Source organism: Trichechus manatus, unplaced genomic scaffold (genome assembly GCF_000243295.1).
Source record: "Trichechus manatus latirostris isolate Lorelei unplaced genomic scaffold, TriManLat1.0 scaffold00068, whole genome shotgun sequence".
Taxonomy (NCBI): domain Eukaryota; kingdom Metazoa; phylum Chordata; class Mammalia; order Sirenia; family Trichechidae; genus Trichechus; species Trichechus manatus.
Window position 1 is genome coordinate 690,257 of NW_004444004.1, and position 11,919 is coordinate 702,175.

An 11,919-nucleotide genomic window follows, 5' to 3' on the forward strand; every position below is an offset into this window, starting at 1 on the left:
GCCACATAAACCAGAGACTTCATCAGCCTGAGACCAGATGAACTAGATGGTGCCTGGTTACCACCAATGACTGCCGTGACAGGGAACACAACAGAGAGTCCTGGATGGAGCAGGAGAAAGGTGGGGTGCAGAACTCAAATTCTAGTAAGAAGACCAGACTTAATGGTCTGACTGAGACTGGGGGAATCCCAGAAAGCATGGCGCCTGCATTCTGTATCAGCCCAGAACTAAAACAATTTCCGAGGCCAACTCTTCAGACAGGGACTGGACTGGACTATGGGACATAAAGTGATACTCGTGAGGAGTGTGCCTCTTAGCTCAATTAAATACAAAAGACTAACAGGGCAGCTTCTGTCTGGAGGTGAGATGGGAAGGCAGAGAGGGTTAGGAGCTGACTGAATGGACATGGGGAATCAGGAGTGGAAAGGAGGAGTGTGCTGTCACAGTATGGGGAGAGCAATTAGAGTCACATAACAATGTATGTATAAATTTTTGTATGTGAAAAAAATAAATAGTAGACAGGAAGAATTGAAGAGAAAAAAAAATCAGTGTATTAGAAGATAAAACAGAGGAAATCTCCCAGGATACAGGGCAGATAAAGTGATGGGAAAGATAAGAGAATTTAAGAGATAAGGAGAAAGCAAGAAAAGCACCAATGTACATCCAAAAGGAATGCCAGAATGAAAAAATCAAATGGCAGAGACAATATTCAAAGAGTTAATCAATTAGTTTGCTAGAACTGAAGAAAAAATGAGTCTTCAGATTAAAAAGGTCACCAAGTGCAAGCAGGCAACCCCTCCCCACCTCCTTTCACAGACACATACCCCTTATATACAATATATTGAAATCCTAGAATATTAAGTATAGAGATAAAATTCTGGAAGTTACCAGAGAGAAGAAACAGGTTTACCTACTAAGGAGTAACAATCAGATTGACAGCAGGCTTTCCATTATTAATAATAAATATTAGAAGATAATAAAATATCTTTAAAGTGTTAAAGGGAAATAATTGTGAACTTATAATTCTATCCCAATCAGGATTAATAGAATGAGGTATGACTAAAAATTAGTTTTTATACACTAGCTCTGAAAGGCAATATAAGGAATCAGTCTCAAAAAACATTTCATTGACTCTAAGGGCACCATTACTTTGTGCACCACTAAGAAAAGGAAAACAAAACCCCCAAACAATTAAAAATAGTCAACCTGTCACAATTCCTTTTATGACTAAAAATTTTTATTTCATGCTTTCTGAAAGAGCTCTTTTCAACAAAGACACAGATTTTAACCAAGCATGCATACATTAGGGAAAAGTAACTTGATTATGATATCTCTAAACTTCACATTCAGAATCCAGCTTTCATCTCAAATGTCTTGACATCTCTTCCATCAGGAGCACTGGTGATTCAGCATTTCTTAAAGGAACTCCTAAGTGCGGTGGATTAATTACTTTTGTGTGGCCTTTCTAACCACGAGCTTTTAACTCCCACCCAGGTGATTGTGTGATAGGGTAATTGTGGCCTACCAAGGGGATTAGTCAGTTTTGCCTTAAAAGAAAGCCTATTCCAGAACAGAGATGAGGAGCCCACCACCAAGGAAGGAGGGACCTGGCAGCAGGAGACGGCAGCAGTGAGCTTCCTGGCCCACGGGGAGAGAGAAAGCTGAGTGCCTTTGGGCAGAGACTTAGGGCCAGGGAGATGCGTGCCTGCGAGCATGGCTGGGGAGAGGCTATCCTGATAGGAGAACTGTATCCTGAGTGTTCTTAACACTGAACTGTAACTGTTACTTCCTAATAAAGCCTATTATTGTGAGTATGGTTTGTGAGTTCTGTGTGGCCATTGCAATGAATTATCGAACCCAGTAGAGAGTGCTGTGGGAGGGACAACTGGTGTCAGAATTGGTAAAGATGGCAGAGAGAGGAGGCTTGTCCGGCCTCCACCTCATAGGAGTCAGCCTTGTGCTGTTTATGTTGGTTCTCCTTCCCTCTTTGGGGGTTGGAGGAGGTCGGAAAGTGCCCCCACACCGTTTTTACAATAAGGGAACTAAAATACGTGTTTGTTTTGCTTGAGCCAGCTTTGCAAATATATAGGGCTAGACCCTGTTGATTCCTCCTTCAGGAATATTAATATTCAACACCTCCTCCATTCCCTCCCTACAACCATTGGTTTCTAGAAGTTCAATGTGATCCCCTATTGTCTGGAGGACTTTCACCCAAGTCATGGCCACCCATGATGTAAATTTTGATACTAACTGGGCATGCAGGACAACTATTATGTCACAAATTCCACCTAGCCAAAAGTGATGGTAAACCGCCATCAACTGTTAAGACTCATCCCAATTTCAGAAATCTTAAAATATGAAAATGTGTTTCTTAAAATTGACAAAATATATTATCTTGAGTAGTGTTAGTATTATAAGTTAACACCTCCCCAAGGGTAACTCTGAAGGACTTATGTATCTGAATGTGTAAGTTATTACATGCTTATTTTTTAAAGTCATATACACATTATAAAACTTTTTAAATGTGAGCTCTAAATGGTGATTTCAGGTATAATAACTCAGTCCTCGAGAGCACAGAAAGGGAAGTATTCTGAGAAGAATAAGAATACTTGCTCTATTTAATTTTATATTCTCCAGAATACCTCTTTCCTGGGATTATAAATGTTGATTAAAAAAAAAAACTGAGCATTGTTGTCAAAAAAAACAAACAAACTCTGAGCATTGTTGTCAAACCATGGTTTTGATATCGCATAGAAATTGAGAAATACTTTCAGATTCAGGTATTGTCATCAACAGTATACTGCAGGCCAAACAAAAGTCTTCTGGTAGTTGAAAAAAAAAAGTTGAAATGTTTTCCTGAGCTCTTGCACATTTGTGAACTTTCTATTATTTTGGAAGTGATGTAACAATCTGCCTATTAAATATAGCATGAATCTTTAAATTTTTTCTACTTTAGAAATTTAGGAAATAAAACCAAAAGAAATAACTTTCTGGACTAAAAATTTGGACTAAGTATTTAGAATTAAAGATTCCCTCCCTTCTATCTCATTTAAATCTTTTATATCCTCATACTATTTTTTATTTTTTAATTGATTTTGCTTAACCAGTTTCTGACAAAGGTGTCAAAAAAACTCTCCGATTATTATTATGGATTGTTGATTTCTCTTTATAATCCAATTGTTTTTTGCTTTATGTATTTCAAGACTATGTTGTTAGAAGAATAGAGTTCATGACTGATAACCTCTTGGTAGATTTTTTTTCCTTTCATCAGTATGAAATGTCTGTCTATTGCTTTTAATGCTAAACTGCCATTGCCTTAAATTATATTTTGTCTGATATTAATACTGCCTCACCAGTTTTTTTTTTTTGTTAGTATGTGTCTAGTGTATCTTCTTCCATCCCTGTTTTCAACCTTTCTGTGTCATTTCAAATGTGGGTTTTGTAAATAGTAATGCTGAAAAAAATTAAATCCAATCTGAGAATCTCTTAATGATAAGTTTAACCTATTTACATTTATTGTAACTATTGATACAACTGTTCTTATTTCTTTCCATCTTATTGTGTGTTTTTTATTTGCCACGTTGTATCTTTTTTATCTTGTTCTGCATATTTTGGATCAATGGATTTTTTTTATTATCTTTATTTTTCCCATGCTTGGAAGTTATATATTCTATTTATATTAATTTACGTGAGTTTCCTTTAAATTCTTTCTTTTAACATACAGACTGAAATTTATATTTTTCTAACAAAGCTCGAACTTAATCAGTATTCTCTATCCTTTTCAACAAACAGGACCCTAGCATACTTTTGCTTCTCTATGGTTAGCTACACACCTAGATACACACATGCATGTACACAATCCCACATTATTTTTGTTTAGTTTTGTTTCGTTTAGTCTAACTGCGGATCACTACCCATTAGTGTGTACTTTATTTAAAAATTGAAAACAGGCCTGTATTCCCTATACATGGCTATGAGTAGGAATATTTGTCTGTCATCGCTGAGTTCCTCCAGTCAACCTCTATCTCTATTCTAAGTGATCTCCCCTTATCCATACTATCTACCTATAGGAACTTAAAGTTGACAAATCTATAGCTTTTTATGTTGAGCCCAGTTTACAGTTCTATCTTGGGTATCTTGATGACGGCACTCATGTTCAAAGAAAGAAATACTAGACAGTAAAGGATTTCTGCAGAAAACCCACTAGGTCCAAAGGAATCATCCAAGCTCACTGGAAAGGCTCCTGGGAATGGACAGAGGTTCCCTGCCTAACAATCCAATCTAAACGAGGCTTACTGAATTAACTAAACAACAGGACAGAAAGAAAAAAATTCCATGAGTTCTGATGCTTATCAGACTGCTAGTCTTTTAAATGCATTAGAGCCTCAGTTTCCTCACCTCTAAAACTCTGGTAGTTCCATTAAATGAATAATCAAAATATTTTAAAAATTAAGTTGTATTTCTATAGCACTTCACAGTTTACAAAGGGTTCTCCACATTTATTACCTCATCTAATTTAATTTAATGTAAAGCGCTATGTGAAAGCTTTCCAAAATATAATGCTGGGGTGCTCCTTGCTGTCAGTGAAAGATCAGCAAATCAAGGATACATATAGAGTACATTCTGTTAGCTGGCCAGAGAGTGAACATAAATTGGATTTCAAATTACAATTCAAGAAAAAAACTACTAAGCATTATCTCATTTATCAGCATGCAAATTAACTTCTCTGTGTACTACTTACCATCATTTATCGATCCTAGGAGTGTCCTGGGCAGTAAGAAATCTGACCTAGGATCAATAAATGATGTTAGGTCATTTCAAGATACACCACTTTACCACTCAAGTTCTTGAATATCCTATGTAATATAAAAGGAAAAAGACAAAAGAAAGCACTTATCGAATCTGAAATCCCTTATCTTCTTTAATTACCTACAGCAAATCAAAAAGCTATTTTGATCTCCATTCTATAGCTGAGGAAACTGAGGCTCTGAAACACTAGATTTTTCCAAGGTCAAGTAACTAGAAGGTGGAAGAGCTGAAACACAATACTTGTATTTTTATATTAGCTTAAGCAACACACCATTAGGAAGATAAAACTACTGTATCTCAAAAGCCACAAATAAGACGAGTTCAAGGCTGGCCACTATTATAAACCATTTCAGTATAAATGTTTAGGGATTTCTGTCTCACAAAGTACAAATGATTTTTTGGATCATTTATGCTACTATTCCCCTACATTACACTTTGAGAAATGACTGTTAAGAGGTGGCTAATATAAAAGCTCAGTCATATAGCTTATTAAAAATTTCCTACCTTCTTGGACGCAAATAAACTAGGGACTAACCTTCTTTGGAGGCAACATTCCCCCTAAACTGCCCAGTTACATGAGAACCATCAACTTCCATGAATGCACTCCACCTTTTCAAGAACATCATGACTAAAATATATGGCTTGAAAATTTACATAATGTGATTAGTCTCGTTATAAATTCCTATAAATAGCAACCTCTGACAATACATATGGTTCTTTAACATGTCATTAATTACCAAACTAAGGAGGCAGAGAAACAAAGAACAAATTCACTGAAGAAACCCCTTGCACCACAAGACATAAAGCCTTCCAGAAAAAGTACTGAAGAAAAAAGTAGAAAAATCTAAGCCCCAAAGCATAGCAGGGACCTTATGAAATCTAAAACCAAACCCATTGCCGTCGAGTAAATTCGGACTCATAGTGACCCTCTAGGACAGAGGTAGAACTGCCCCACAGGGTTTCCAAGGAGTGGCTGGTGGATTCGAACTGCCAACCTTTTTTGGTTAGCAGCCGTAGCTCCTAACCACTGTGCCACCGGGGTTCCAGGGGCCTTCAGCTGCTGATAATTATGGCTGCCAACTCTGGAAGTAGAAACTTGAGTTAACTAACGTTTTAGTTTTGTTTGAGTACCCAGAGAGGAATGAATAAGGAGAGGTGAAATTAGCACAGCCATTTTGAAGGAAATAGGGAGGGATCAAACCTCTAATGGTGATCATTTTATTTTATGCCAAAACAAAACATTAGACTACTGCAGATGGCACGCTGGTTTTGAGTTCATATTAAACATCTTAAGCAGTATAACTTAAACTTATTATATTTCCCATTAGCCCTTTCTTTTTTCTTCCATACTGTAACTTCTCAAAGCCGTAAGGTTAGACCCTTGTTTTAAGGGCTTGAAACAAAAGATTTTTTAAAAATCCCCAAATTAAGACCAACTCTCCAAATACTAAAAGTGTGACAATGCAGAAGGCTCAAAATTGCCATGTCTACTTTAAGAAACAGGTCTTATTCTCAGTGAATGACTTTTGTTGTTATTATTGTATGCCACTTAGCAGTTACAAAATTGGAAAAGGAAAGCGTGTGGCTGCAGAAGGACTCAAGAGACTAGAATATTGGAGGCGATGGGAAGGATGAAAGAGAGGGAGGTTGGCGCCTGGGGGAGGGAAGAACATGGGGAAAGGAAAAAAGAGTAAAACAGTTGAGAGAGCTAGTCAAGGAAACAAAGGACAAATACCATTCAAACGCTAAAGATAACCTCAAAGGCATACTTGCATTTAGAAGTTGTTGTTGTTGGGTGCCATTCAGTCTATTGGACTCAGTGACCCCATGTGACAGAGCAGAACTGCCCCATAGGGTTTTCTTGGCTGTGATCTTTGAGGGAGCAGATCCCCCAGGTCTTTCTCCCACAGAGCTGCTGGGTGGATTCAAACCACCAACCTTTCAGTTAGCAGCCAAGTGCTTAACTATTTGCACCACCAGGGCTTCTTGCATTTAGAAGAACCCACCCCAATTTTGGAGAAATAGAGCAAACAAAACTGGAGACTTCTGAAGTATGGTATTCATAAAAACCTGTTACAAGCATGCTAGTAATAAAATTAGCCATTTAAAGATCTCAAAAACTATCATTTTACAAAGAAAAATGTTGTTAGGTGCCATTGAGTTGCTTCCGACTCATAGCGACCCTACAGGACAGAGTAGAACTGCCCCATAGGGTTTCCAAGGAGGGGCTGGCAAATTTAAACTGCCGACCTTTTGGTTAGTGGCCGAGCTCTTAACCACTACACCACCAGGGCTAGATCTGGCTAATATAATTTAATTAAATTTTATTTTTTAAAATAAGTCTTCAGACTTAAGAAATAAGGCAATCAATTTTATGTTTTTGAAAAATAAGCATAATTCTTATTTTTGTAATTTTATTGTTAAAAAAATTATACATAAAATTTACAAGTTCAACATATTTGAAAAGTATTAGTGGAAACTGTATCATTACTATCTGCTATTAGTTTTATACTTTTATACTTGTAAATGCTGTATAGCCCCCTTGCACAGAAATATTCATATCATTCTCAGTTATGTGCAATGTAGCTGTAACTTCACTAGTCACATTTTCTATATCCACCCTTGAATGTTATTTAAAAACTATTCATGAATAAAACTAAAAAGAAAATGAGCAATATCTCAAAAACAATCCAAATGTCTGTCAATAGGGAATCCCACATAACAAAACACTAAGTATACATTTTAAAAATGAGGTAGATCTATAAGTACAGTCATAAAAAAGATGCTTATGCTATACAGGCAGTCCCCAGGTTATGTAATGTCTGACTTAGGACAACTTGTACTTGCCTTGTTACGTAAGTTTGCCCTCACTTTGAAACAACTGAACCAACTCCTACCAAACCCACTGCCATCAAGTCCATTCCCACTCAGAGCGACCCTACAGGACAGAGCAGAACTGTCCCATAGAGTTTCCAAGGCTGTAAATATTTACTGAAGCAGACTGTTACATCTTTCTCCTGCGGAGTGGCTAGTGGGTTCAAACTGCAGAACTTTTGGTTGGCAGCTGAGCGCTTTAACCACTGTGCCACCAGATTCTTTATCACAATCACCTTCACTGGCTGCACGTGCAGCTTTTAAATCATTGAAAAGGCTTCTAGCTTTTCTTGCACTAAAAACCAAAAAACCCAAACCCATTGCCATAGAGTTGATTCCGACTCATAGCGACCCTATAGAACAGAGTAGAACTGCCCCATAGGGTTTCCAAGGAGTGGCTGGTGGATTCGAACTGACCTTTTGGTTAACAGCCAAGCTCTTAACCACCACGCCACCAGGGCTCCAAATAAGAACTATATGCACCTGTTCCGACTTACCTACAAATTCTTAAAGACACACTCAGGAACGGATCTCATTCGTAACCCAGGGACTGCCTGTGCTAAGTGGAGGAAGGAAGCTACAGATATATATATATATATAGTGTAAATCCATTTATGTTAAAAATATAGACATATACACAGTAAAAAGTCTAGAAGGTCTATACTGTTAACAGCGGTTACCTCTGGGGATTAGGTATGGGGAATAAGAAATGAACTTTACTATATTTTTATTAGAAAAATTTTAAAAATATAATTCATACTTATAGTAACAAGTTCAACAACAAAGAAGATGAATTAAACACTCATGTCCACAATTTTCTCCCAGCCACTCCAGCTCCCCAGAAGTGACCACTGGTAATAGTCTGCCTGTTTACCTTTCTCAAAGAAAATTCAAATGCACAAATGCCATATTTAAAAAATTGGTTCATACAATATTGTTCTGCAGCTCCAATAAACATCATTATACATACCTATGTTTGAAAAATGGTGCTAGAATGTCTGCAAGACTGAGTTCTTGAAGTGGGGGCTGCTCATCATAGGGTATGAGGATTTGTTTTTGATAGATAATGCCAAACTGAACTCCAACAAGGATTGTTCTAACTTACCCTCTCATCAGTCATGAATACCCAATTCCCCACAACTTTAGCAATTGTAAATGTTATCAGTCTTTCATTTTTGCCAACTTGTCAGGTGAAAATTATATTTGCATTTATTAGTGAGGTGCAGCATCTTTTCATGTTATCGGCCATTTGTGCTGGTTCCTCTAAGATAAATGCCTTGTTCACAGCCTTTGTCTATTTTGATTTAGTAGGAGTTCTTTGCATATTATGCACATTAACCATCTGCTAATATGTGTTGCAAACATTTTCTTCCACTCTGGGATCTTAATATTTTTCTCCTTACAGAAGTTTGACATTTTTAACATAATCAATTTTGTTAATATTTTCCTTTATGGCTTTTGATTTTCCAGTCATAAAAATATTTACTTAAATTTTCTTCCACACTTTCATGGTTTAAAGTTATATATTTGATTCAACTGAAATTTGTGTTTGTGTATATATAAGGCTCTAACTTTATTTCTAAAAGGATAGCGGTTGTCCCAATACTACTTATTGAATAATCCCTATTCCTCTTCCACTGAAATGCCAACTTCGTTACATTTTAAAATTCCATAAATATACCTTGATCTGTTTCTGAATTCTCTATTCTCCACTGATCTACTAGACTCTTCCTATACCAGTTCCCCGTTTCAATTAAGAGAGTTATTGTACACGTTAATATCTGTTTTGGCAAGTCATGAGAGAGGAAGGGGGCCTGAAAGATAATGTGTTAATAATTTCACTGTCTACTTTATATACTTTTGTATTGTTTGGCTTACTTTTTACAGTGATCATGCATTACTTTTACAATAAAAACAACTTTTAAATTGAAGTACTGTAAATAAAAATTTATAAGTCCTTAACTTGCAATTGCCCCACCTATTAAGAAACATGAGTATAAATGGCTTAGTAGGACTACAATAGAAGGTCCCTGGGTGGTGCAAATGGTTAAACACTTGACTATTAGCCGAAGGTTTGGCGGTTTGAACCCACCCAGAGGCGCCTTGGAAGAGAGGCCTGGCAATCTGCTCCCAATAGGTCAGAGCCTTAAAAACCCTATGGAGCAGTTCAACTCTGCATACATGGGGTCTCCACGAGTTAGAATTGACTCAGTGGCAAAAAACAACAACAGGACTACAATATCGATAGGCTACAGGTATGCTAAGCTGTCACTACCCTATCTCTCTTCCACTCAAGAATGATAATAGCTAACAATTAAATAAAACTTATTTACCAGGTACTATTCTAGGTGCTTTATACATTAACTCATTTAACCTTCACAACAACCATATGAAGTAGGTACTATCATTATCCCCACTTGACAGAAGGAAAACTCAAGAAAGGTTAAGTAAGCTGCCCAAGGTCTTACACCTTGTAAAGCGTGGAGCAGGGATTTTAACCCAGATAGTTGGGTCTCTGTGAGTCAGAATTGACTCAATAGCAACTAACAAGTCTGTCTCCAGAGTTAATGCTCTTAATCACCTCACTAGGCTGACAAATACAAAGTTTTAGTGAGAATGAGGAGAAACAAGAAATTCTCATATACTGGTGGTGAAAGTATATATTGGTATAAACATTCTAGAAAGAAATATTTAGTAAAGCTGAAGAAGTACATATGCACTCTAATCCAGCAATTCTACTTAAAGGTATATACTCCAGAGAAAGTCACACATGTGTAGAAGATGTTTAGTGTGGCATGATACTTGAAACAACCTAGATGTCCAACAATAACAGGAGAATAGAGATTTTTAAAAGTGGTATAGTCATACAGTAAAATATTATACAGCAATTTAAAATAAACTATCTACATTTATCAACATGGATAAATCTCAAAAACAATGTTGACCAAAAACAGTTACAGAAGAGTAAGTACAGTATACTATTTATGTAAATGTTAAAGACATAAAATTTACAAATCATTTGTGCCCATCTATATTTGACTGTGCACTTAAACATAAATTGGAAAAACATATACCAACTTTAGAGAGTGATTATCTCTATGATGGGAAGGAACTGAGACTGGGAAGGGGTACATAGAGGTACCTGTAATGTTTTAGTTTCTTAAAAAATATATCTTTTAAGAAAATATGGCAAAATGGTAATTGTTAAATCTTTGGTGGGTACACGGACAATGGTGTATACTATCCTCCATACTTTTCTGTTTGAAGTATTTCATAATTTAAAAAAGAGAGACTGTTTAATGTTTCAGAATGAAAGAAAATAAGAGAATACGTGTGCTTTTAAAAAACAGACATGCTAACATAGACCAATTATAGCTTTTAGTCTTCCTGTCAACTTAATTGCTTCCTTTATAAAAATTTTTAATTACAAATTAATATACACTCATATAAACTTTGGAAAAGAAAGCTAATCAGTGTGAATGTTATTATGGCACTTGAATTTGCTTGAATCTGCTATGATTCATATATTTTAAAGTATATCATTTTGCAAACATCCATACTTCTTAGTAAAAAAAATACAATCAAAATAACTCATACGTATAAAAGACACCACAGTAGGTCACTGCTGCTCTAACACAAAGAAAGCTAGATGGTCAAATCCATACATCCTAGTGGTGCAAAAACTCACAGCTTGGGTCCAGATCCCTGGCCTTCCTGTTAGGTTCCCCCATGAGCCAAATGTCATGGAATGCAAAAGTTATATAAATGATTTTAAATAACCAAGATTTTACACTGTTATTTATAACATGGAATAAATGGAAATAAGTCATATGTTGTTGCTTAGTTAGGCTAAGTAAATTATGCCCATCTCGCTCGATGGAATATTAGGCTGGTATTAATAATGAAAAATATGAAAGTACTGCAACACCAAAAAATTCCCAGAATGGTATTAGATAAAAATAACAAAAAACTGTAAAAACAATGATTACAATTAGGGAAAAATATGGATACATATGGATAAAGATATGAAAGAACCAGTAACATCAGTTATATTACAGTGGTAAAACTGAGTGAATTTTTTCATGTTTAATTCATTTAATGCTGTTTTAATAAATTTAAAGGAACTGAATTAGCTAAACTATATACCTTTTGCATAGCTATAATCCAAAGAAACTTTCGTGTTTATTTTTATTTTTTTTTTTAAATATTTTATTGTACTTCAGGTGAAGGCTTACA